Source organism: Meriones unguiculatus, chromosome 5 (genome assembly GCF_030254825.1).
Source record: "Meriones unguiculatus strain TT.TT164.6M chromosome 5, Bangor_MerUng_6.1, whole genome shotgun sequence".
NCBI classification, from domain to species: Eukaryota; Metazoa; Chordata; class Mammalia; order Rodentia; family Muridae; genus Meriones; species Meriones unguiculatus.
Genome location: NC_083353.1, coordinates 108,010,000 through 108,037,439, shown reverse-complemented (window position 1 = coordinate 108,037,439; position 27,440 = coordinate 108,010,000).

Genomic DNA, 27,440 nt, shown 5'->3' with positions numbered 1-27,440 from the left:
CAAACACAATTTCTAAAGATTTAAATTTGTTAGTTAGTTCTCCCCGCCCCCAAGTAGGAGCATATCACTTGTTTGAAAAGCCCCATCCTGGAACTCACAGCTGTAGAATCTTGTGTCCATTTCTTGGGGCTTGGCGGCGGAGGGTGGGGAGGGACCATTGAGAAAAACAATGTGTGTGGTGGCAGACAAATATGACATCAGCACGACAGAAGCTGATTGTGAGTTCAAGACTAGCTTGGGATACATAGAAAGATGCTGTCTCAAAGCAAAAACAGGGCGTTGGGAGATGGCTCAGTGGATGTGCTGGCTAGTTTGTGACAGCATGACAGAAGTTAGTGTTATCTGAAAGGTGGGAACCTCAGTTAAGAAAATACCTCTGTAAGATCTGGCCATAGGGTATTTTCTTAATTAGCGAGTGATGGAGAAGAGCCCAGCCCGTTGTGGGTGGGGCCATCCCAGGGGTTGGTGGATCTGGATTCTGAAAGAAAGCAGGCTGAGAAAAGTCCTGAGGAGCAAGCCAGTAAGCAGCATTCCTCCATGGTCTCTGTGTTAATCCCTGCCTCCAGGTCCCTGCTCTGCTTGAGTTCTTGTCCTGACTTCCTTCAGTGACGAACAGTGATGTGAAAGGGTGAGCCAAATAGACCCTTTCCCCCTCAATTTGATTTTGGTTATGGTGTTTCAGCATAGCGATAGTAACCCTAACCAAGACAGTGGGTGAAAGCGTGGTTGTGTAAAATTGGCAAGCAAATTCGCTCCAGCTGGAGCGTACAGTGCAGCAGCACAAACAAGAGAGAGCTTGCCTCAAAACAAGGTGGAAGGCAAGAGCTAACTCCAAGAGAGTTGTTCTGTGTCTTCCACACATATACCATGGCACATGTGCACACACATGCACACATTCAGACTCATACACATGCACACACACACACACACACACACAAACAAAAAATTCTCCTCATCATGTCAGACTTCTATTGTTCTTGGGCTTTAAGCAGCATACGTCCCTCTCTTTGCTCTACAGAAGAACATCTTTGAGTCCCTTTGGACAGAGACTGTGGCTGCCTTCTTGCCTGCTTCTCTTTACTTCCTCCTCCTGCTGATCACAATTAATCAACCAGCAGCAATAGTAATGTATTGCTTTCACATTCCCTATAGCATTTGTTCCTGAAATTACTGCAAAATTTGTTGAGCAATTTGGACCAAAAGAGAGTGCCATGACCTATCCACTCCAGAAGCCTGCTCTGCTTATTCTCTGCAAATCCCCACAGAGGGTCTGGAGAGGTGGCCTGGCAATGAAGAACCCTTGCAGCAGACCCCTCCGGTTTATTCAGAGGTTCTTAGGCTGTTGCAGACTGAAGCGAAAGACAGCAAGCGAAAAGACTAATTTGGCCCCAGTGGTACATCCATGAAAGGCAAGAGGTCCAGAGGGACCTGAGGCCGCTGTTCCTAGAGGCAAGCCCAGGCAAGCAGCCGTTCTGCGAGCAGATTGCAAGGCTCTGAGTGTGTGCCACCTCCAGGGCGGCACAGTGCTGTAGGAGGAACACAGGCCCTGGAATCAGATCCAGTTCCAACACCTGCACCGCCTCATTTAAGGGATTTCTGGCTTTGCTCTCCTCCCTGCCTCTCAACCAAGCCGTCCAGGGCGTGAAGCAAAATACCGGCTTTCCAGAGTCATAAACTGCCATTGCAGCGCCTCCTGCCATTGTGTGTGTGTGTGTGTATAAAATCAACCGAGTGCAGCACTTGAAGCCACTTCGCTTTGGTCATGGGAGCTGGCAAAGCTTAAGAAATTGGCTGGAGACCAGGCTCTGCGAGAACTGTTTGCCAGCATCTGCTTCCAAAGTACCTGGAGTTGCTGCCGTCACTGGGAGTTGCCACTCTGCCCTCATGATCATCTTGAAAGCACATTCCTGGGGCTCTAGCTCAGCGCTGGGAAAGCTGACAGACAGATCTCAGGACAAACAGCCTGCATCCACCAGCACTTCCATTCACACCCTTATTCTCTTCTCCCTGGGAAAGAAGTTTCCGGGCTTGTTATTAGTCAAAATCGATGCCTTTTCTCTTCTCCCTTTCATTGTTTCCCCTTTTTGTTTCCTCCGGCAAAGATGATTTATTGAATACAGTAGCACAAACAGGAAGACATCTAATACCAGATCTGTTAAGCCAGGACCAATGGGCTCACCAGTCCGTTTAGAAAGCTGTCTACACCTAGGCCCAGCAACAGCTGTGTTGACAATCCTGGGATGGATGAGGACAATGTTAAAGAGATTTAAAATGTGTGACTAAGTGACTTAATTTTTTGATGCTTCATTCTCAGAGGAGGACTGCCTAGAAAGTTTGATATATTGCTTGAGCTAAATCCAGCAACTTCCAAGGGATTGGCATGGCTTTGGGGGCTTACACAAAAACAGTCATTTCATTCATTTATTCATTCATACTTTTACAACTTCATGTAAAAAACATAATAAACTTTTGGTCATTTTCTGCCCATGATCCTCTCATGTTTCCTTCTCCCTCCCATGGAAATCCTTCAACAAACATCTAATGTACACACTTCACATACAGACATTTCCATACCACACATGCATGCAAAGCACAGAGTATGCGCCTCCACCTTCAGAGAGGCACCGGGTACCACAAGGATACACTTCCCACATGAGAAGAGGAGTGGGCCGAAGTAACAGGACACCAGGTGCTCACGGAGCGTGCCAGCTGCTCAGGGGACTAATGCTCTCATTCATAAGTCAAGGACTCAACTGTCCTTTCTCTCACTGTTGAGGATAACAGAGTCCCAGGGAGGCCCAGTCACCAGCTCAAAGACATTCAGGTTTATCCATACCAAACGAGACTGCCCTCCAGAGAAAAGTACTGAATCTTTCCACAGAGAGATAGAACAATTTCCCGATGCCTCCTATGCTCCTCATTCATAAATGTCTTCAAACATGCGACCACTTTGTACATGCAGAATCTGCTAGACAGATTTGAAAGCACATTTCACAGCTCGGACAAAAAAAAAAAAAAAGCGAGAAGCAGTTCCATTGATTGGTTGTATGTTTTGTTTTGTATGCATCTACCGGTTCTGTAAAACAGACACTCAAAAGAATCCGAAATTAGCCAAACCACTGTCACTTAAAGTGTTTCAAGAGCAACATTCTTTCTGGAGCGTGCTTCTGGGTTTTTATTGGTTCTTAAAGCCAATTACTACAGGGGCTGGCGACATGGCTCAGGAGTTAAGAACACTGTTGTTCTTGCAGAGGACCTAAGGTTGGTCCCCTGCATTACACAGCAGCTCACAACCATCTGTAACTCCGGTTCCAAGGGATCCACCACCTTCCTCTGACCACCGTAGGCACTTAACATGCACCTGATGCACAATACATGCAGGTGAAGGGGAAAAAAAGCCTCATATACATAAAATAACTTTTGAAAAAAAAAAGCATGACACTCCTTAAAATCACCACAAACAGCTTAAGAAAATAATCGTGTTTTCCCCCACAGTGCTCGAGGCTGGAACTCAGGGATGATGCTTGAAGAGCCATCCTTCCTCCTGTTTCCAAAGAAAGGGTCTTTCCCCCTCTGCAGGCATAGGGCAGTGCCGGGCATTACTTTCACTGGGGAAACTTCTCTATAGCACACGGACCTCTTCACCTTGAATCCTTTTCTTCTAAGTACCAGTCACTGGGTTTGTGTTTAGCCAGTCTATTAGTTTAGCCCACAGTTGTCATCCTACAACAAAGTTCCTGGGAGCTTAATTTGTAAGGAGGGAGCGTTCACATTGGTTCTTGATTTGTATGTTCTAGCCTAAGACTGGACAGCTCCACTGTTTGGGGGCTTTGGTGAGGGCAACGGATGGTAATGGTGAGGAACACTTATCAGAGCAAACTGCACACATCGATTAGCCAGGAGAAAGAGACAGAGAGAGACAGAGAGAACAGGCAGAGCTACCAGGCATACAACCTGAGGATCTCCCACAAGGCTTTTCTCTTGTAATCTTTGCCATCTCCCTATGGGTACAATCAACATCCGATCACACCAATGCCCAATCCAGTTTGATCTCGCATTAACTTAATTAGCAAATTATATTTGAAAAGACTCTGTTTCCCAATAACTGGCACATTCTGAGTACCAAGGAAGATGAATGTAGAGTAGCGGAGATCAACCATAATGGAAAGGAAATAATCAAAACTACCTGGCTTAACCTCTCACCTACCTCTTTGCTACCAACATTACTTCCCAAGGTTGTGACTGCCACCTGTTATCTATCCACACTGTTGTTTCACAAAGAAATATCCTAGCTGAGTCCTTCTTTTTACAATCCAGAATAATGGAACCAGTGTTCTAAGACTCTTATTTGGGAAAGAAAAAGGAGGAAGAGGAGAATGGAGAGGAGGTTGAAGAGAAGGAAAGGAGAAGGCGGAGATATGTCAATGGGCAAATATGAGGTCTGGAGTCAGACTAGCCTGGGGTTGATAATCAACTGCACTACCAAACTGAACAAACTTGGAAAAGTCATTCAAGTTCTACAATCCTCTGTTTTTCATCAGTAAAATAGGAATGTGCAATCCAATATTAATGGATTAAACTGGGCAATAATCTAATGTTAGTGAATGGCAATTATTACCAAGAGCAACAACCTGAGCAAAACAGAACATTTCAAAAGCCATAATGCAAAGAAGCAGCAGATCTAAGAATCATTCTTTGAGAAGATGAAAATGACAGATCCTTGACTCAACTAACCAGAAGAAAGGAAAGAGGACTCAAATTAACAGAATCAGAAATGAACATCAAAACAAACACCAAAGAAATTCAGAATATTATAAGGGAATACTTAAAAACGTGTACTCCGTTAAGTTGAAAAACCTAAAAGAGATGAATTTCTAACCTCAGCCAAACCACCAAAATTAAACCAGAAAGAGATCAACACCCTAAATAAACCTATAACAAAGAGGAGATTGAAATAGTAATAAAAACAAAACAAAACTTCCAACTTGAAAAAAAAAGCAAAGACTCATGACCAAACCTTTGGCAGAGTACAGGGAATCATAAGAAAGAAGGGGAGTTAGTCTGATGGGGAAAGGATAGGAGCTCCACAAGGACCGTATATATCTGGGCACAGGGTCTTTTCTGAGACTGACATTCAACCAAGGACCATGTATGGATATAACCTAGAACCTCCACTCAGATGTAGCCTGTGGTAGCTCAGTAACCAATTGGTTTCCCAAAGTGAGGGGAACAGGGACTATTTCTAACAGGAACTCAATGACTGGCTCTTTGGTTCCCCACCCCCAAAGGGAGGAGCAGTCCTGTTAGGCCACAGAGGAGGGCTTTGCAGCCAGTCCTGAAGATACCTGATAAAACAGGATCAGATGAATGGGGAGGAAGTCCCCCCTATCAGTGGACTTGGAAAGGGGCACAGTGAAGATGAGGGAGGGAGGGAGGCACTGGGAGGGAATGAGGGATCGGAACACGGCTGGGATACAGAGTTAATAAAATGTAACTGATAAAAAAAATAAAAAAACAAAACAAACAAACAAAAAAGCAGCTCATATGGAGCAAAGAAAAATTTTATCGGACTTTTAAAGAAAATCTACAGGCAATCTTTCTTAAACTCCTCTCCTCAAATAAACAAATAACAAAAAAAACAGGAGCACTTTCAAACTCTTTCTATGAAGCCAGTATCACTCTAACAACAAAATCATGTAACTACCTTCATATACCCACACCTACCTACAGACCAGTATTTCTGATAAACATAGATTTAAAGCATCCTCAATAAATACAAATAAAATACAAATATACATTAAAAAGATTGTTGACCATGATCATGCTTTGTCCAAAGATGCACGAATGGGATGGTTCAACATATACAAGTTAATAAATGTATTAAACTACATATTTTAACTTAAAGACAAAAATAACAGGATCATCTCAATAGACACAGAAAAAAATCTTTGGAAATAGCCTTTGGAAAAAAATCTGACATGTCTTGATGATAAAAATCATAGAGATAATAGAACTAAAAACAGATACCAAAAAAAAAACCTCCCTGAAAACTTGTAGAAATGATAAACAATTTCAGCATTGTGGCAGGACACAAAATTAACTTGTATAAATCAATAGCTTTTTATACAACAACAAACATACAGAGAAATCCATCATGGTCACACTTCCATTCACAATAGCCTCAAAGAAAAAAAAACATAATTATAAAAAATCATAACCAAGAGGTAAAGGACTTCCACCGTGAGAACTTTAAAACTCTGAAGAAAGAGGTAGAGAAAGATAGTAGAAAATAAGAAAGAAATAAAGTGCTCCGGAATTGGTAAAATTAATACTGTGAAAATGATCATTCTACCTTTGGTCATGTACAGATTTAATGAAATCCCTGTCAAAAACTCTCTCTCGCTCTCTACAGAAATAGAAAAAAAATTAACCTCATATTTACATGAATTACAGAAGATCCTAGATAGCCAAGACAATCCTGAGCAAAAGAAACAGTGAAGGAGCATCATTGCAGTTCTTAAGGCATATGAAAGAGGCACAGGAATAAAAACAATATGGAACCGACACAAAAACAGACACGTAGGCAAATGGAACAAAGTTGAAGACCCAAACAGAGCTATACATCACTTCTGCCATTTAACATTTGATAAAGATGCAAAAAAAAAAAAAAAAAATTGCACTGGAGAAAATTCAGCACCTTTAACTAACAGTATTAATTTAACGTGGATGTCCACACAAAGAAGACTGAAATCAAACTGATTTCTAACAGATTGCACAAAACCCAACCCCAAGTCAACCAAATAGCTGAATGTGAAGCCCAAAGCACTGGAACATTTAGAAGAAAACATAACAGTCCCTTGTAGAATATAAGTGTAGGACACAACTTTCTTAGTAGAATCCCACTTGCCCAGGAATTAAGGCCAACAATTGACAGATGGGAGCTTATAAAACTAAAAATCTTCTGTACAGCTAAGGAAACAAGCAGTCCATAGAATGGAAGAGAATCCTTGTGAGCTATACATCTGGCAGAGGATTACTCAGAAAACAAACAAACAAAACAAACTAAAAGAAGACAAAAGACAAACTCCAAGAATGGGGTAAGCATCTGAACAGAGCATTTAAAAAAAAAAGAAAGAAATGAAAATGTCCAAGAAATATATCATTGTTCCTAGCAATTAGGGAAATGCAAATCAAAACAACTTGGAGATTTCATCTTGCCCCAGTCAGAATGACAAAGATCAATGACACAACAGACAAATGCTGAAGATAATGTGGGGAGGAAGAATCCATTCACCACTGGTAGGATTGCAAACTGCTACAGCTGCTGTGGAAATCAGTGTGGAAAACCCTCAAAAACACAAAAAAGTAAATTTACTGTATGACCCAGAGTAGCCAGACTTTTGGCTACTTTGTGGGTTCTTTCTTCTACCATTTCAATGCCCTAACAACACTAAACAGGAAAGAGAAAAGGATAGATGGGAAATGGGACAGTGATATCGTTAGACTACTTCCTGCTGATTAGGAGTGTTAAGTCACTTGGGACAAGTTTGATCTTTGACATTAGGATATAATTTCTTTTTCTCATCTCTTTGCACACAACTACTTGACAAACACAACCAGCCAACCAGCCATACCTACTGGGGCTCTAGCATTTATATATCCTATCCTCTGAAAAGTTCCCAGAATTCCAAATGCAAAAACTATCTCCAGCTGGAAAAATCATGCCACTATTAGATTTTGGCATATACTTAGCTGCTGTGGGCTATCTGAAGCAGACCCATATCCCAAACCTGGGATTAAAACGAAAACATAGTGTTAAAATATTGCTGTTTTTTTAAGAAAGCAAAATTCTCACTACAACTCAGCTACACAACTCTTCAGCATATGCTCGAAAGACTAGACATTCTATTTTACAGATGCTTGCTCAGCCATATTCATGGCAGCTTTTTTCAAAATATCTAGAAAACGAGTACTACCTCAATGTCCTTCAACTGATGAATACATAATGAAAAAAATGGTTTGTATTTTTTTGAACTGTAAAGAAAAAAATAGACCATTAAATTTGAAAGTGAATGGGTGGAACCAGAAAATATTACATTGAGTAAGGTAACTCAGACTGAGAAAGACACACATTGAATGCTCTCTCTCATCTGTGATGCCTAGCTTCAAATCTTTACGTGTGAATATATAACCTAAATTAACCTCAGAAGTCAGGAAAGTAAAAGGGGACCATACTAAGAGAGAAACAATGAAGAGGTGAATGGCAGGGTATAAATTATCTAATGGGGTGAATGGGGGAAAATATCTAATAGCTCTAATTGGGGGAAATGGTAGTGAGAAGGCTGGTTTCTTTAAAAACACAGAAATGTTACATGAATATGTTTTATTTTAATACCAGGTATGGGATATGGGACAGCTTCGTATTGTTCACGGCAGCTATGATTTGTCTCATGCTCTGTCAGGGGCATGATTTTGCCAGCTGAAGATAGTTTGTGTTTGGGATTCTGGGGACCCTTCACAAGGTATAAAATGCCAGAGCCCCAAGACGGGGCAGCTGCTGCTGTTATACCTGCTATTCCTGTCCTTGTTATGGTTGCTGGTTGCTGAATTGCTGGACTGCTGTTTGCTAGGTTTCTGATTTCTGGTTGGAGATATCAATGACAATGAAGATTGGACTTACCTCAAGGAACTCAACGCCCCTAATCAGATTAATTCCCTCTCTCTCCTCTAACCTTCTTTTTCTCCTACCTAGTGTTGGGGGTTGGAAGGGTGGTATGCAAAAGAACCCAATAAAGTAGCCAAAAGTATGGTTACAGGGGTCAGTACAGAAGAAAGAGGAAAGGTAAGGATGTCTGAAAAGTCATAAGGAATTGCATTATTTATTTACCTAAAATTATATAAAATACATGCAAGTGGGTGCACAGGTAAACAGTTTAAATGAAAATTTCCATATGGGCTGATGGTGCTCTCCACAAGAGCCATGGCGTATCTAACAAAAACCCCAACTCCAGTCATGAGGAGCCTCCTTTTGAATAGTTGTCCAGGTTGTCCAAGAGACTCCCAAAATGCTATAGTTTATTGCTGCTGCCCTTGGTGGCCTCACTGAGGTTGAAGGTCAGTCCCTGTTGCTGAAGACAACATTCACTTTGGACAAAGGACCCCGAGGTCTCAGCTGGTTCTGACCTGAAAGTGTCTTCCCTAAGGACTAGCTTTCATCGTACCAGAAGACGCCACTCAAGCTCCCAATGAAGAGAAGCAGCCAATAGTCCTAGTCCTACCCAGTTATAATGACTATGAAAACAACCAACGCGGCACAATCTCCCTGGGGTACAATAGTGCACAGATATCTTGATGATAACCAACAGCTCTTCAATCAGACCTAATACCAGATCAACAAGAGGGAAACTGAGGCATGGGTAATTAGACTTCCCTCAAAGGACAAAGATCAGACAGTGGGAGGCTTGGGTTCATATTCATGCTAGCTCCCCAGGCCTGACACATTGCCCGTAGGACTCATAAAACTCCATTTCAGCTACTCGTGGAAGCACCTTCACACTGAGCTTAATACACCTGCACCGTAAGTAGGTCTGAGCTCTTCAGGAGCAGGGGAATGTCCATGCCCAGCAGGGATCTCCCACAGATGTGACATTTCTTGTGGCTCTGGCCTCCTTGTGGCCAGCCCATCTGTTTTGCTGCAGCTGTGGGACCGTGGGGTTTAGCAAGGCATTAGTCTAATTGTATCCCGTGAGCCACGACCAACTCCTGGCTAATAATAATCACAGTTCACCTTGCAGTCCTCAAAATCACACAGCTCTGTGATTTCAATCCCTTCTCCTGGCCTGAACTGATAAAGAGCTGAGACTGGTGAGTCTTTGTTCCCGGGAACCCCAAGGCCACAAAGGGACAGATGTGACACTTCCCTGGTCCTGTGCCAGGAAAGGGTGAGACGGAATCTGGCACCAAGCACTGACCTGCCCTTCTATTTGGATTTACGGAAGGAATACCGGTGGGACCGATGTTATGTCAACTGGCAATGTGCATCATTGCAGAGAGGATGGGGGATGGTCTTGCCAAGGGACCCTGTAAAGACAAAGACAGGAAAGAAGACAAATGAAGGTCAGACCAGGGCAGCATGGCTCACGGACAAGTACAAATGATTGGGGTCTCAAGCGATCCCCTCACACCCTGGGGAAAGCAGCAGGTGGATGTGACGTGGGAAGCAATGGGTTTAAAAGCAGTTTGTCTCAGCTTTGTGCCCAGAACCTTAACAGTTGTAGCTGAGCAAGTCGGGAGACAGAACTTCACTATGCTGATGGTGGCCATTATTTCTGGTCTGTGTGCCGGGACCCTATGAACTGCAGCCATGGTGACAGCGGGCCTGGGAGAAAAGTGTGCATCATGGCTCGGAGGCATCAGACATATATGCAGTGAGCATACATACATGTAGGCCAAAAAAAAAAAAATCAGTATTCTAGAGCTGGGTGGTTGCGAGCCAGCACATCAGCACATGAGTGCTGGGAATCAAAGCCAGATTCTCTGCAAGAGCAGCAAGTGCTCGTCATGGCTGATCATCTCTTCAGCCCCCCATTTCACTTTTTGTTTTCTTTGTTTGTTTGTTTTAGATAACAGTTAGCACGACATCATCCTTTTTCCTCTTTATTTCATTTTCTCAGACACGGGGAAGAATATTGATGGCCTAATTTATTAAAATACATTTGTTATATAAACTCCCTCTCTAACACACACATACATACATACATATATACATACATACACTTGACTTCCTTTTTACATGCAACATCATATTCAGATATGTTAGCCTTGAGTCGCCCTGCGGTTGAGGGGGCAGCCCAGCATGACATTGTTTTCTGTTACTATGCCAGTAAGCACTGCTCTAGGCTTTAGCCACTATCTTCAGCATACATCAGCAGAATCAATATGAGATTCTGGGGTCGAGAAAGAGAAAAGAGTGAAGGAAATGTAAAAATATAAAGAATTCTCCCCGTTCCCCAGGATTCAGTAAGTCATACACTTCTCAGTTTTTTTCTAGAAAGTTCTTTCTGAAAGTTGTTTTAAACATTTTCTATTATTTTTTTTTAGATTTTGAAATTAAAACATAATTACATATTTTCCCCTTCTTTTTCCCCCTCCAACCTTCCCTCTGCACCCCCTTGCTCTCTCTCTCTAGTTTCTATTTCCTCAATTATTATTACATACTAAGTGTATATGTATGTATATAAATTCTTAACTATATGAATGCAACCTGTTCAGTCCAGGTTACTTGTGTCTGTGTATACAACTTTCCTTGTAAGGATATGATTTCAAGGCTGAACATTTGGTACTGGGTTACGAATTGGGGGCTTTTCCTGGGGGAAGCCTATTCCTCCTGCTCCCATATTCTTTAGTTGCCTGTAATTCTTGTTGAGGGTTGAGGTCCCATGAGATTTCTCTCTCCCGTGTTAGCATGTCTGTCGGCGTCACCCTGTCCGGGTCTTGTTTAGGCAGCCATGTTGGTGAGACTTCATAGGTGTAGCATCTCTGAAAATATTCTTACAATTTTCCCACTCCTCTCCCATTATCAGCCCTGAGCCTAGGTGCAGGAACTGTGTTGCAGACATATCAGTTGGGGCTGGGTACTACATGGTCACTTGTTTTACACATTTTGATTGTTTGGGCTTTTCTGTAATGATCTCTGCCTATTGCAAGGAGACACACAAAATAATAAAAATAAAATTATTAAAAAGAACACAAATAAAATAATGATTTAATAGAACAAGGGGAGGGGAAGAGTAAGAAAGGGGAAAGAAGGGAGAGGAGGCACTTTTACAGATGAGCAGAGTTTGATCCCCAGAACCTATGTCAGGAGGCTTACAACTGTCTTTAACACCAACTGCAGGGATCTGATGCTCTTTTCCATCTTCCATAGGCACGGTATGTACATGCACAAGCAAGCACACAGCACAGACAGACAGAAACACACACACACACACACACACACACGATTACAGGCAAATCTTTAAAAATTAAAAACACAATAGAAAATACCAAAATGTTAAGTGGGTCTTAAAAACATGAGTTTAAATTTTAGCCAAATGCTGTGTTTTGTGCGGAGAGACTGCCTGCTGACCAGTGTTTCCCCATGCTGGCTGCTCAAGATCTTGACTTGGAGGGGACCACCTGCGAAGTGCAGATCATTATCATCATCATCATCATCAGCAGCAGCAGCAGCAGCAGCAGCAGCAGCAGCAGCAGCAGCAATTTACATCAAGTATCAAGACTCTCTGGCATGTCACCTTCAGTCTCCCCCAAAGTAAAGTCAGATAGTGCTCTTTTCTTGGCTCACTCATCCTGAAAGAGCTGGTCCTCCAATCGAGAGGTCAGGGTGATGATCTCCAGGATGGAGTTATTTGATAGTCTCTGTAGCAGCAGTGTCCTTTCCATCAGCCATCCACACTCCTCTTCTTCCTCCTTCTCCTCCTCTTTCTCCTTCACCTTCCTCCTCCTCCTCTTCTTTCTCTTCTTCTTCCTCTTTCTCCTTCTCTTTTTCCTCTGCTTCTTCCTCCCCTTCTTCTCTTTCTCCTCCTTTTTCCTTCTCTTCCTTCTCTTCTTTTTCCTCCCCCTTCGCCCATTTTTTTCTTCTTCTCCTCTTTATCTTCTTTTTCTTCCTCCTCTTCCTCCTCCTCTTTCTCTTCCTCCCCCTTCTTCATTCTTCTTCTCCTCCCTCCCTCCCTTCCTTCTGACAAAGGAGCATGACTTTTCAGCCTTACCCACCACGTGCCCCCAGGACCTCCTGGCCTCTCTTTATTTCTGGTGGAGATTTGGTACAGCTGTTTGTATGTGCATGTCCACTCAGTGAAACTGTAGCCCACAGGTCACCCAGCTCAGGTCACTAAGCTTAGGCTCCAGGTGCAAAGCAGGGCAAAGGTCAGCTGGAGCCTCACTGAGCCCAGTCTGGGAGCTGAACATTCTCAAAAGACATTTGTTGGTGGGAAAGTTCCCTGGCCTTCATTCTTGGCTAGGAAAAGAAAACATTGTTCAAACAGGTGGGTGAGCATTAGCTTCGGGGAATGCTGAGAAAGAAAAAATTGAGATGTTACCCAAAACATTCACAGCCTGACCCTTGCAGGTGTCACTGGATCCTATATCCGGAAGTCCGGAGAACAGCCCCTCTCCCCTAACCTCAGGGCCACTGCAGGGCCCTTAGGAGGGTGCCGGCTTCCAGCTGCAATCAAGGGGCAGCAACCATCAGAGACAAGTCAAACCCTATACTTGTAAGGCCTGGTCTCTGCCACGTGTGCTTGGAAGTGGTTGAAAGTCTCTACTGCCTGGTCCTCAGAGAGCTCCTGATGGCGGTGGGCCACCCCCTCAACCAGTGGACAGAGATCTGTCCTGATGGTTAATTTGGTTTATAGATTTGTATTTTTGTTTTGTTTTGCTTTTTTAGAAAGCATTTAAAAATCTATGTTTAAAACTCTCTAACAATTTACTCTGGGTAGTTAACGGGGCCTAAAATCCTATAAAAGATTGGGCTCAGGGACCTGGGCCTCTGCATTTTTCTACTGCCATCCTCCCATGTCTCCCCCCTAGGCACCCAGGAAAGCTATGTGCTCTCTGTTCTGTTTCTCTCCTCCACCAGAGACTTCCTCCATGCTCCAGAACTTTCTGGGTTCCCTATGTAGCAGAGGTACACATTCCTTACATAACAGTAAGCCGCTGACTCCATCATCACATTAGTGAGAATTCCCAGCAGAGAATGTAAAGAAATAGAAAAAGCAGCTTGTGTGCAATGTACCCTGAGCTGGCCATGCAGAATGTGGGTTCTTGATTTTTTTTTTTCCTGAATTGGAACAGCAGCCAGCTAGGAGAAGCTGGAAAGAGAATGACATCTGCAGGTCTCCACACGGGAGTTAGGAGCTGGGCGAAGGGATGTGTTCTGCTTAGAGCCAAGGACCCTACAGGGTGGGACAGAAGGTGATAGGGAAGGAGGAAAGGAGGGAGGAACACAAACCTGCCCCATCACGGAGGCTGGGTGTGCACAGCCTTCGCCACTCTCCAGCTGCATTCTTACTCTGATTTGTTCTGATTCTTGAGACATGCAAGGCAGATCTTCAGTCCGTTTCTAAGTGACCCAGTGTGCCTGGAGATGGGATTTTAACAGGATCATAAACGTAATGCCTGAAGCCAAACACTAAACTCCAATATCAGTGTTTTTCTCTATCTCACAGAAGAACAAAGAAGAGGCCCAGATATCAGGTCACGATTGCGTTCTCAGGGCCTTACGCCTATTAGATGCACAACAAGACCATGGCTATGTTCTGAGGGTCTTGTGTCTAGTAGGTGCACAACAAGTACTGAATAACTACATGATGAGTAACGACAAGGGATAGAAAGTAGCAAATATATTTGTGCCTAGAATGTTCTCAGTTTCCAGGTATAGGTCCTAGAAAAGTCAATGGCGCAGGAAGAAGGCAGAGAAGCTGCGTGCCTCAGCCAATGCTTTGCCAAAGGCAAAATGCAGAGTAGGTGGGTTGATACTGTGACAGGAAGCCAAGCATGTAACCTGACCCGGAGAGCCGTTGATACTCTGACTCTTGAGCAATGGGGCTCAAATATTCAGAGAAACGTTGTGCTGTGAGCTTTATAGGGGACAGTGAGGGAGGCGCTCACTCTTCCTCAAACAGCCAAGCCTCAATGCCCAGTGCCTCACCAAGCACAGTCCAAGCCCTCTTCTCCTCAGAAATCACACACACACGCACATGCACGCACGCATGGATGCACACATGCACACGCACACGAGCTCATGGACAGATGATCGTGTCTCTCTCTTTACAGGCTGCTCAGCCCACCCGTCAGCAGATCTGCCTAGGTAACCGCCTGCCCCAATCAGTACCTGCGAGCAGAGGGTCTCGAGTCCAGGTCTGCACCAGAATCCCCTGGAGGACTTTGGGAAAACACAGCACGCTGAGCCCCTCTCCAGCGGTTCTGGGTCCCTAGGTCCAGCTCCAGGCTAAGATGCTGCTCAGTCAGAGACGTGAGAGCAGAAAGGGCCTCAGGCTGGCACTGATGGGCTCTGGTAACCAACGGCATCCCGCTCATGTCTCCTGTGTTTTCTTCCTTTCTGCTCACCCGGAGGTCGGGGATCGCGTGTGTGTTCCTGACCCCACACACCCCTTGTCTGCTTTGAATGCTCTCCTGCTCCTTTCCCCAGGCGCTGCAGTGTTCTTGGCTCCTTCTCCACCCTGCTGACTCCGCAGCTCAGCTCCTCTCAGCTCCCTTAGCAGAGGACATCATTCCTTCCCTGCTTCTATCAGAGCTCGTTAGTTTCTTTCTTCTGGTTTTGAGCTTAGTACTTGTTAATGGACAAGGTCGAGCAGTGGCTTGATAACAGGCTTTGGGCACTGCCTCAACTGCTTTCCGTTCTCCCTTCTGCCACTTGCTGGCTGTGTGAGCCACTGTGTGGGAGAATAGGCATCGCCAGGCTTGTGTGTGGAAGGAAATGCATATTGGCTAGAGTGGTTTCAAGACCCGACTGTGATTTTTTTCCCCAATCCTTCCCTTGAATGTGGCTGGCTTTTGTGACTCACTGTAACAAACAGAAGGCAGTAGAAAGGACACTGTAATTCTGAGGTGAGGTCAAGTAAACGGTGCAATTTCTGCTGACTCCTTTGTGATGCTTCTACTTGGAACCCAGCCTCTGACCATGAAAGAGCCAAGCACCACCCGAAGACTCCACACAGGAACTTCAGCCAGGACCTCAGAGTACCCAGATGATGTCACAGCCACACTAACTAAGGCTCAAAGTGACTTCAACCCTCATCACCATCTGTCTTACTCTGTTATGTGTTGCTATAACAAAACACCTGAGGTGGGGTACTAACTAAGAAAGGAGGATTGTTTACCTCCGGTTTCAGAGGTTCACAAGTACAATACTTGCCTGATGATACAGCTCACTGGTTGAACACTCACCCAGTATGTCCACATTTCTGGGCTCCATCCCCACTAATTCAAATAATAAACAGCTCCAGACCCGCTTGATTCTAGTAAAGCGTTTTCTGGATTGTTCAGGACATGGTAGTTGATGATAACAGCTGACAAAACACTGAACAAGAAGGAGAGAGAGCCTAGACCAGGGCTGACTCTTAGAAACCTACCCTTGTGGAAACCAACCCGTTACCTGAGAGCTACATTTATTCTTTCTGAAGGACATGCTATAACCACCCGATTGCCTTCTTCTAGGCCCTTCCCCGGTATGGTTCCTAACCTCTGCACTGCCACTGGGGACCAAGTTTCTAGTATATGAAACATATTCAAAGGATATCTAATCCATGGCACCATCCTGCCACGGTTTCATGAGCACTTAGGGTAGGCCATCACTGCTGAGCCTAGCCAGCTCCACAAGCAAGATAACTGACCAAAAAAAAAATGGCTGTTGCCATTTTACACCCAAGAATTGTAACCATTTACAGGGATGACATTTGGTGTGTTCACTTTAGTGGTGAAATGAGACAGTGGAAGTTTAGAGTGCAATCTGGCCCACAGAGCGCACGCAGCAGCTACCTTACAGCCCACACACCCAGCTCCGGATTAACCCGACTCACAGAACTTTAGGTATTGGGAGGACGAGTCTCAGCAGGTAAATGCTCTTGCCACCAAGCCTGACAAGCCTGAGGTGAATACCCAGAGTCCACCCTGGAAAGGAGAGACCCGACTCCCCACGTATTGTCTTTTGACTTCCACGTGGATGCTGTGGAACGCGCGTGTGCACACACATAGTCGATAAATAAATAAATAAATAAATAAATAAGACATATTTAGGCCTTGACTATTTGCCCTCCTCCAACTTGCCTAATTCAAATAATAAACCCACCTGAATACTTAGATTCCCGCAGTCCCTTGCCACATATTTCTCTAAAAGCTCAAGGATGATGTTCCATTTTGTGACTTTTTTCTGCCAGGACGTGTTTCTGCTCTTGTTTCCAGTAAGGAGATGCAGTGTAGGGCCGCGAGGAGTCATAGGCCTAGATGGACCTGTGCCCCCTTCTTCACCTGCCTAGCTGGCTCCTGAGATGGTCCTCTCCCCCTGGCATGAGTCTACCATCTAACGCCATTGTCATTTCAGCTCCCAGAATATGGGTGTTGGTAAAGGAGCACCAGGGAGTGATGTCTAATGGTTTCCAGGGTTTGGCACAGGTGGCCTAGATACTTCAGCCTCTCAGTGTACTCTCCTTGGACCAGTGCTGTTGTGCAGTTAAATATTGATCAATATCCGCTAGATAAACAGAACCAATGGGATGTGGATGTGTACAGGAAGACATTCTAAGGAACTGGCCCCCAAGATCATGGCGATCACCGAAGCATTCCTGTAGGCTGGCAATTGCACAGCACTGGTGGGAACCACTTGTCAAATCCAAAGATAGTCTGGACACAGACTCTGTCAGCTAGGTGGGAATGCGGGCTTTTCTCAGTGAAGGCTTTTAGCTGACTGGAAGATGCCCACCACGCTGAGGCGGCATTGTGGCTTAAATCTGAAAAGCCCTCTCAAAGATTCATGCATGGAAAGCTTTGTACCTAGCAGGGCTGTTTTTCAGAGGTGGGAGGGCCCATGGGACATGACTAGGCTGTGAGCACTCTGGTCTCATCACAGGATTCCCCAGGAGTTGGCTTATTCTCTAAGAGGATATTCTTCCAGGAGGTCCCTGCAGGTGGTGAGGCCTAATGAAAGGAAGCTGGTGGCTGGGGGCATGGCCTCCGAGAAGTGGCTACCATGAGATGAACGGTTTTGTTCTTTACCACCTTGTCCATCAATCATTACTTCCTGTCTTACAATGGCTAGGACAAAATGTGGCCAAATGACAACAGACTGAAACAGTTCTGAAACCAGTACCCTGATTATTGCAATTCTGTGTGCCAGGAACTCGGGGCCTTTCCCATGCTACCTAGCACTCTATCTTTGAGCTTTCTCTCCAGTTCTCTATGAACCAAAAGAAACACTTTATCTATCAAGTTATATTTTTTTCCTCAGTTATTTTGTGACATAGATCTGGCTAACACAGAGGCTAATTAAACTTGCTTAGAAGCAATTGATAAGTTCAGTTCACCTAAAATTTTGCATTTACAATGACGTTGAGTCTGTTTGTCAAGTTGTCGTTTGGTCAAATATCTGGGTGCCATGGCCCGGCCAAAGTCATCACAGGCCTTGATTTCTGGAACCTGGATGCCACACTGTGAGCCATCTCCATCGCAATCCAACCTGTCGCTAGCACAGGTGACAGGTATGGAGTGCAGGTGTCTTGGGGGGACTCATACCCAGTCTTAGCTCGAGGCATCAGTGTCTGTCATTCCTCTCTCTCTCTCTCTTGAGCTGAAGCCTGAGAGAACACGGTGTGTGTGTATGTGTATGTGTGTGAGTGAGTGTGTGTGTGTGTGTGTGTGTGTGTGCATGTGTATAGATATGACACCTCCACTCTCCCTCTTCAGACCCATGAGCCCCTGAATCTGTGCACACAGTGAGATGCAGGTAGCTTCACCATACTTTGATTGCCCTGGGGGTATGAGGGGCTGGAGGGGAGATTTTGCTGGTACGGCTGAAAACTGCAGCTCCCCAAACAGTCCCCAAGAAGCCAGATTCTCTGTGCTCTTGCCTCTTTCTGTCTCTGTTTTCTCTTTTGTCTTCCCTAGAAGTCCTCTGTGGCCCGTCGCAGCTATTCTCAGTTTTAAAGCATCAGTTTTCTTCAATTTATGCATCTCTGTACTCTCAGCAATCTCTGACTACAGGATGCATCAGCTTACAAAGAAACCCAATTGTAAAGAAGCTGCAGGACTTCAATTATGATAAATAATTCAGCTTAGGATACGTTGATGCATTCTCTTAAGAGAAAAACTAAAGGAAGTCATAATTCCCAAAGTCCATACTTCTTTCCTTCTTCAGAGACTCTCACGAGTCTGGCTTTATGGGACTTAGTGGCTCACACATGCCAAAGTCTGGCTCTGCCACCAACAAGCAACACCTCCCGCCCTCTCTTAGGAATTCTGCGGGTTAGCTTTGAACTGGCCTGGAGTCTCTTGCCATGACAGGCTCTGGGAACACACATGAATGATGAGGTTGCATTGGATGGAGATGCGTTTCTGGAGAGAGGCAAGAGAGAAACGGGGCTATTTGTCTTCCAATCTACACTACCCAGCCTGACATGGGAGCCAGGAGTATTTCTGTAGACGGGAGGACAGGCTTGGGAAAACCGGTTCTTTACATTCCGGCTGCAGGGGGTTCTAATTCCATCCATGCTGTCATGAGCAAGCTATGTCAAAGACAGACAAACATGTTTGTGTCTCGCCACAGTGTCAGCATTTGATTAACAATCCACACGCTACATGCATTATTTCACTGGGTACCCAAGGCCATTCACACACCAATGTCCTTTTATTCCAGTCTTAATGATTATTAACTCTCAGACCACACTTTTATAACTCACACACTAGTAAAACCACACACACACACACACACACACACACACCACAGGGTGAGGAAGGGTTAAGAGGGCTACAGAGTTCAGAGAGGCACTAAGTTGATAAGGGCCGAGGAAAGTCTCTATCGGCTACCAGATAAGAAATCTCATAAACTTGGCACAGGGCAGCTCACGGCACAGAAAGATGCAGGTCCCCGGGGCGGGCTGTTTTAAAGTGTCAGTTTCAAGTGTGTCACAGACCGGAGAAGTTGCACTCCAGCCAGAGCTCCGGGACAGACAGATAGCTTTCACCTTGACAATTTTCCTGTATGAGGCTTGTGCCCAGTAACAGGGTGAGAGGTCAGCAGACTTTCCATGTCTCGGTCTCTGGTGCTCTTTCTCCTATGGTCCCAGGTGAGGGTGTTTGCATCTGAAGTCTGATAGACTAGTGTGTCTGGTGTGTGTGTCTAATATACTTTGACATAATATACTTTGACATATCCGCTGTTATTTGTTGGCGCGGATGTATTATTGATTAATCTGTGTCTTCCGGGATCCAATATAAAATGTCGGGTGCTCACTTGTATAAGCAAAATGTGCAGCTGTTCAGTCTTTATACTTAGACTCAAGATGGAAAAGCTCAGGTCAAGCTTGTTACTTTCTGAAATGGCTCAAGGCAAGCTTGTTACTTTCTGAATGGTGTTGTTCTGTGCAGCACACAGGGACCCAGAGCAGACTGTGGGCTCTCACATTATCGTCTCTTTAAAATTCCCCAAATAAAAAGGTCTTTATTAGGGGGCTGGCTTCAGAAGCAGAGCATGCCTCTAACATCTGAAAAATGCCTGTGGGTTTAGAAGACAAAATGCAGAAGGCAAAGTGACACGCCATTTCCACAGGGAATACGTGGTCTTCCATTTAGCTGGGAGAATCGGGGGTGATGAAGGAGACTAGAGCTCAAAGGCTATAGTCACCCTAGCCCCAAGATTGCCTGGAAGGTTGATGAGGTTGTTGGGGCTGTAAGTAGTTACAGAAGTTTCTACATACTTAGAAAGTATGGGCTGTGGCTGCTCTGGCACAGCATTTTTACTCCTGCAGTCATAAATCATGAACCTAAAATGAAAGCGTGCCTGGGTTCCTCCCTGTCCCTGAGGGCAAATGGGGCTGAGGGGTGGTAGGTCGCTCTATGCATGGACCCACTGGGACATACCCAGCTTCCCAGCTGGACCATGACCCTCCCTGTTCCTCATGACCAGCATTGATTATTGGGGGATGGGCGGTTTAGTTTGATGGTAGCAGACGATGAGGATTTAACAAGGCCTGTCTGTTAGATAGTCTATCTGTCCCTAAGTTTCCAGAGACGAGGTGTTTCATTTGTCACGGGCGTAAAGGTGTTCTTTCTTTTTTTTCTCCTTTTTTTTCTTTTCTTTTTGGAGGCAGGGTTTCTCTGTGTAGCTCTGGCTGTCCTGAACCCACTCTGTAGACCAGGGTGGCCTCAAACTCACAGAGATTGGTCTACCTCTGCCTCCCAGAGTTCTGAGATTATAGATGTGTACCACCGTGCCCCATTCTTTCTTGAATGGGGGACATTCTCATCCTCTTTAGGGGAGAAAAAAGAGAAGGTAAGAATGATGTCTAAGATCTTGAGAAATGTCCCAAAGACTTACCTGTTGAAGGCTTGCTCATCAGTCCAGGAAACTACTGGGAGATGACAGAACCTTGAAGAGGGGGAATCTAATGGGAAGAAGGAAACTGTGATTGAGCACATAACTTTCTTTGGAGGGGGCATTGGATCCCTCATTTCTTTCTCTTGCTTCCTGAATGCCATGAAGTGGGCAGTTTCCTCTGTCCCCCACACTGCTCTCCTCCCTGGACAGGAAGAAGGGATATGACCTCTTTGAGGAAGGTTCATTGTAGGCCTTGGGGGAAAACTTGGTTACTCCTGTGACTTGGGTGAGAACACCACAGGAAAGCAGTCTGTTGTGCTCACAGATTCTAGAAACAGGAGATGTGAGCACACCGCCCAGGGCCACATGCGGAGTCAGAAGCCAGGGTAGTGCTCAGGCCACACACTTTGGTGTAGTTTCTGGGGCAGAAGCAAGGCAGAGTTGTATGAGCAGTGAAAATGGTATGTGGGCTTTGGGCCACGGCTAATTCTCTGATTGCCTGGTTACTTCTAAGATTTTTCTGTCTTAGCCTGTTCAGAAAAACATAACAAAATACCTTAGCCTGGGTGGCTTCTAAACTGAACTTTTATTTCTCACAACTACAAAAAGAGTCTGGAAAGCCCAATGCTGGCTCATTGACGGTGCCTTCTCTTTATCTTCACAAGGAAAAAGAAACACATAGCTGTTTTGAACCTCTGTCATGAAGACACTGATCCCATTAGTAAGGACTTCACCTCTGAGACTAATTATCTCCCAGTGTCTTCATTCACTTAATGCTATCCACTTGGAAATGAGAATATCAGAAATAGGTTTTGGCTGAAGGAAACAAATAAAACTGTCCCTTGGATGATTAAATTAGGTGAGCATTGCCTCCTGTGTGGAGGAGGGGACAGAGAGAGGAGCAGGGTTTCATGTAAACCAACTTTCCGTTACCATAGTGGGTTAATCAGCTTATACAAAGGAAAGACTTATTTTGGCCGCTAGTATCAAAAATTTTAGTCCATGTTTGCTCAATATTGTTTTGCACCTGCAGTATATGGACACATATGGGCGGGGCATCTTAAGGGTACAAACTGAACCACTGGTCTTATGTCCAGGAAGCAGAAATCACTGGGGAGGGGACCAGAATCCTAGATCTCATTCAAAAACATCCTCCAATGACTGAAAGACCTTACAGCCTAGACCACTCAGACCCGCTTCCTTTTCTAAAACTTTATTAAATTTATTCATGTATTCATTTATAGCTCAATCACAGCCCCCTCCCTCCTCTCCTCTTGCTCCTACACTCTTCCCACTTCCCTCCCCCTCATCTTCTCCTCAGAAAAGGGGAGCCCCCCCACACACACCAAGTCAAATCAGGACTAAGTATATCTTCTTTCACTGAGGCCATTCAAGGCAGTCCAGCTAGGGGGAAGTGATCCAAGAGCAGGTACCAGAGTTCATGCCAGATATGACCCCACAGTCCACTTGCTAGGGGACCCATATGAAGACCAAGCTGCCTATCAGTTACATATGTGTCATGGGCCTAGATCCAATCCATGCAAGCTCTTTGGTTGGTGCTCTCTGTAAGCCCCCATGGGCCCAGGTTAGTTGACTCTATTGGTCTTCTTGAGGAGTGCTTGTCCCCTCCAGGACCTTCTATTCTCCCCCTCACACACACACACACTCCTCCACAAGACTCCCCAAACTCCACCTAATGTTTGGCTGTGGGTCTCAGCAACTGTTTTGATATGCTTCTGGATGGACCTCTCAGAGGATAGTCATACTAGCTCTTGTCTACAAGCACAACAGAGTCTCATTAATAGTGTCAGAGGTTAGTTTTTTACTGTGGGGTGGGTCTCAGGTTAGGCCGGACATTGTTTGGCCATTCCCACATTGTCTGCTCTATCTTAATCCCTGCAAATCCTGTAAGCAGGGAACATTCTGGGGTGGAAGGTTTTGTGGATAGGTTGGTATCTCCCTCCCTCCACTGGAAGTCCTGCCTGGCTAGGAGGTGGCCACCTCAGTCTCTACGTCCCCCACAGCTATGAATCTCAGCTAAAGTCACACCCATATGCTCCCTGGACCCTATGCTGTCACCAGTGTCCAGCTTGTCTCAGAGATGTCCTCCCTGCTTGCTTTCCGGTCTCTCTCCCAGCCCTCTCGACTCCCACTCCAGCTCTTCCACATCTGATCTCCACCTTTGTTCTCTCCCCACATCCTCCCCCCCACCCCAGTTTCCTCTCTTCATCCACTTTTTCTGTCCATTCTGTTTCTTCTACTGAATGGTATTTAAGCACCCTCCCTTGTTCCCTCCTGTTACTTATCTTCTCTAGGTCTGTGAATCGTCGTATGGTTATCCTGTACTATATGGCTACTATCCACTTATAAGGGAGTACATGCCATGTGTCTTTTTCTGGGTCTGGGTTACCTCAATCATAATGACATTTTCTAGTTCCATCCATTTGCCTGAAAATTGCGTGATTTCCTTGTTTCTAATATCTGAGTAGTATTCCATTGTGTAAATGTACCACGGTTTCTTTATCCATTCTTCAGCTGAGGACATCTGGGTTGCTTTCAGTGTCTGGCTTTATTACAATAAAGCTGCTATGCACATAGTTGTGGTATAGTGGAGCATCTTTTGGGTATTTGCCCAGAAGTCTTGAGGGAGAATTTTCTAAGACAGCACCAGACTGATTTCCAAAGTGATTGTATAAATTTGAACTCCTACCAGCAATAAAGAAGTGTTTCCCATGCTCTACATCCTTGCCAACATGTGCTATCATTTGAGGGTTTTTTTTGTTTGTTTGTTTTTTGTTTTTTGTTCTTTTAATCTTAATGGCCAGACCCCTTCTTCAACATTCCATGATCACCAGGTAGCACCATGCTGGGACTAAGTCTATAATAGGAAACCTTTGGAAGAACAGCTAGATCCAGATTATTACAGGTTCTGACTGATTAGCTTGCAGGCCAGACATGCTCCCGGCCATCTAACAGAATTTTCCAGTTCCAGAGAGGATTGTTTGTTTGTTTGTTGTTGGTTGGTTGGTTTGTTGTCTTTTTTAATATAGAAAAATAACTTGGCAGAGAAAATTAAAAATACATGCAATACAGTTCGAAGGATAGCCACACACTGACAGAAGTTCAGCACTGAAGGCGGTGTAAGAACCCTGCCTGCTCTGCTGCCTGGGAGCTCTGCTTTCTCTCCAGGGGCTTGGGGGTTGATAGCAGCCTCTACCACGGTGCTCTTGAGGACCACTTGAAGTGGGGCACTCAAGACCTTCAGCTCAGAGCCCAGCACACGGTTAGCGTGCTCGCTTATTTCCGTGTCAAGTAATAGTATATTTGGCATGAGGTGATTAACTAGCCAAGGTGGACTGTAAGAACAGCTTGAAGGGGAGACACAGGCATGCTCAGGTGTAGCTGCTCCTTGACTTATCGTGGGTTGTATCCCGATTAACACACTGTACGCTGAAAACACAAGCTGAAATGCATTCAGTTTCCCCAAGTTCCCAAACATCCTCGCTTACTGCCATAGCCTTCCGTGTTTGGGTTGTTCCCCTGCTGTGCCCCCTCCCCCACCTCCTATGGCTCAGTAGGAAGGGTACTTGAGTGCCCTGCCCAGCGTTGCAAAAGAATGACACACCACTGAACATGAGCCTAGGAAGATTCAAATACAGGACCCTTTCTACTCGATCTTACTGCTTTTGCATTTTCACAAAATTCCAGAGGAAACATTGGTCAGGGACTGTCTGCACTGTGACACAATGCAGCTTGAAAATGGCAAGGACCTGAGTCAGGCACTGTAGAAAGAAAAATGGGGGGCTGAGGAAATCTCCTGGGTTTCACATTGGCTGATTCAGGGAAAGCAGGAGGGCCCGCTGCTGATTCACTCACAGTGGACAGCTATGGAGCATCTACTGGATGTCAAGTACAGTGTGACCTGGGGAGAGATGGGGACATACTGAAAATAAAAATTACTTCTTTAAAGCATTTTCTCTTCTTTCTTTCTTTCTTTCTTTCTTTCTTTCTTTCTTTCTTTCTTTCTTTCTTTCTTTCTTTCTTTCTCTGTCTTCTCTATCCCTCTACATCACTTGATCCTCAGGTCAAATTTTAGCAAGTTTGTGCTGTCTATGGGTTGCCAGACTGATGGTGGCAGCAACGAATTGTGACCCTGAGTTTGGGAGTGAACATGGGAACAGGTAGAGATTTGGGAGGCAGCCATGGTACCATTGCAATGAATAAACACTGTGCAAGAGGGGCAGTATGGGAAGGGGGGAAAGAGGCTGGGGGGGGGCAGGAGTGTGAGGCTAAACCTGTCATTGTGCTCCCTAGCCCTTGAAGGGACAGTTTGTGTCCTCTGCTCCACAGAACCTGATGCTAGAGCGTACCAGTTGAGAGAGTTGAAGCCTCAGTCTCAAGGGCTATCACCCATCCTACCCTAGCCCGCACATTATTACCTGTCCACCAACATTCTTATTCTTCTTTAAACCAAACACACCTTCATGCTTACATGAATGTGGCCTTGGCCCCTGTCACTTACTGATTTTGGAATTTGCTGTTGGCAGCCAGAGTTGGCATCAGCCAGAGTTCAGATACCAAGCAGGAATGATGATTTTCTACTCACCACCTCCGGCACTGCTGAGGCAGCAAGGCACTCCCTAGGGGACAAACAGATTTCTAGATGGGAAGAACAGGAGAGAAAGAGACTCAGCCAGAGTGGCACTGAGGAGTCAGAAGCCCAGCCTGCCTTCTTAGCCACCAGCTCCGGAAGATCACGGTGGCAGAAGCTTCCCATCCCGTCTCCCTACACTCGAAGGTCACATCTCCCTGCAGTGTGGTGCTTAGCCCAGCTTGAAAGGCAAAGGCTTGGCAAGTGTATCAGGAGAATCACTATGCTGTTGTATGCAAGTGTGTGTGTGTGTGTGTGTGTGTGTGTGTGCGTGTGTGCGTGTGTGTTTAGCCAGGATGTCTTAGGGAGTATCTCCAGGATCTAATGCGGAGCTCACACCCAGCAGTCTGTGGAGCACTGCAGCCTGTTGTTCCTTCCATGTCTCAGCAGCCTGTGGGTCTGGCCAGGTCTTCATCTCCTTCCCATCTTTTTCATGTCCCACTAACCTCCATCTTTGTCCCTCCTGTGAGATCAGAAAAGCCTCCGCTCTATTCAGGCAACCTGCAGAATGTAAGGGCCGCCCACAGGCTGCAGGGACTTTCGCACGGAGATGAAATCCAAGTCTGGTGGTTGACCTGAAGACCAGTCTCTGGGGAAGGGCAAGAGACAAGGCTGTCAACAGAGTACCCCTGGAGTGCAGAGAAACTGCCAGAGAAAGCTTTCAGTCTCTCCAGAGAGAACCTGCTCTCAGCAGGCCTCAGCCCTGGGACTCTTCCACAACCACTACAGTCTGCTCCACTCACAGGTGTGGGGGTGAGCTGAAGTCATGACTTTGTTCTCTGGCGACTTCAGGCCAGGTGGTCCAGACGTTTCTGCTAGAGTGACGCTGTGTGCCCCAGAGGCAGCAACACCCTGGACCACCTCGTCCTTCTATGTGCCTGCTCTAGCCTTGCAGGGAGTGCTGTGACCAGCTTTTCTGGGCCTACCCTGACCAGCACGCCCTCTGCTTCCTGAAGGGGCCCAGACTGAGACACTGGGTGGCCTCACTTTCAGCTCTTGTTTTCCCACAGTGTCAGCATTTCAAGTCACAAGTCTGTGCTGCTTTGATAGTTGAGGTAAATAGTGGAAAAGCAGAAGAGGAAAGACAGCACTCGCCATTCTGCAAGGGGAGCTCGGCTCACTCTGGGCTCAGGGTCCAGCCTCTGGTTGCTTTCAGGGCCTTTCCTAGGCTGAAGGACCCCAGTCCCAGTTAAGAACTTACATCCTCTATATGAGTTTCAGCCTTCTATCTGCCACCATTCACAAACAGCTATGTGTGCTTTTTTGCCTCTAAGGAACAGCGATGCCTCTGATAAGACCAAAATGCTGCCTGCCAGCCTGAGTGAGTAGGTGGGGACAAACCTGTGATGGCGGGTCACTGAGCACTCCATGGACTGACTCATTCTAACACGAAATTGTGGCTCGGGCTGGGTATTTTCATGAGCGAAGTCAAATTGAGTCACTCTGGTGGCTGCGCATGGACACAGGGACAGTTTCCCAATGCTGGTTCCCAGTCCTTGCTTTCTGTCCCATATTCCACACAACCGCTCCATATCCCACAGGTTGAGAACTTACTCTCTGTGGGTCGGTGCAGCATGTCTGATGCCAGCAGCAATGGAGTCACCGGGTACGAAGTCAGAGAGGCAAACCGAGACAACATGCTTCTAGGCTGAAAGGCAGAAGCCAGTTTCTTGTCCATCCCAT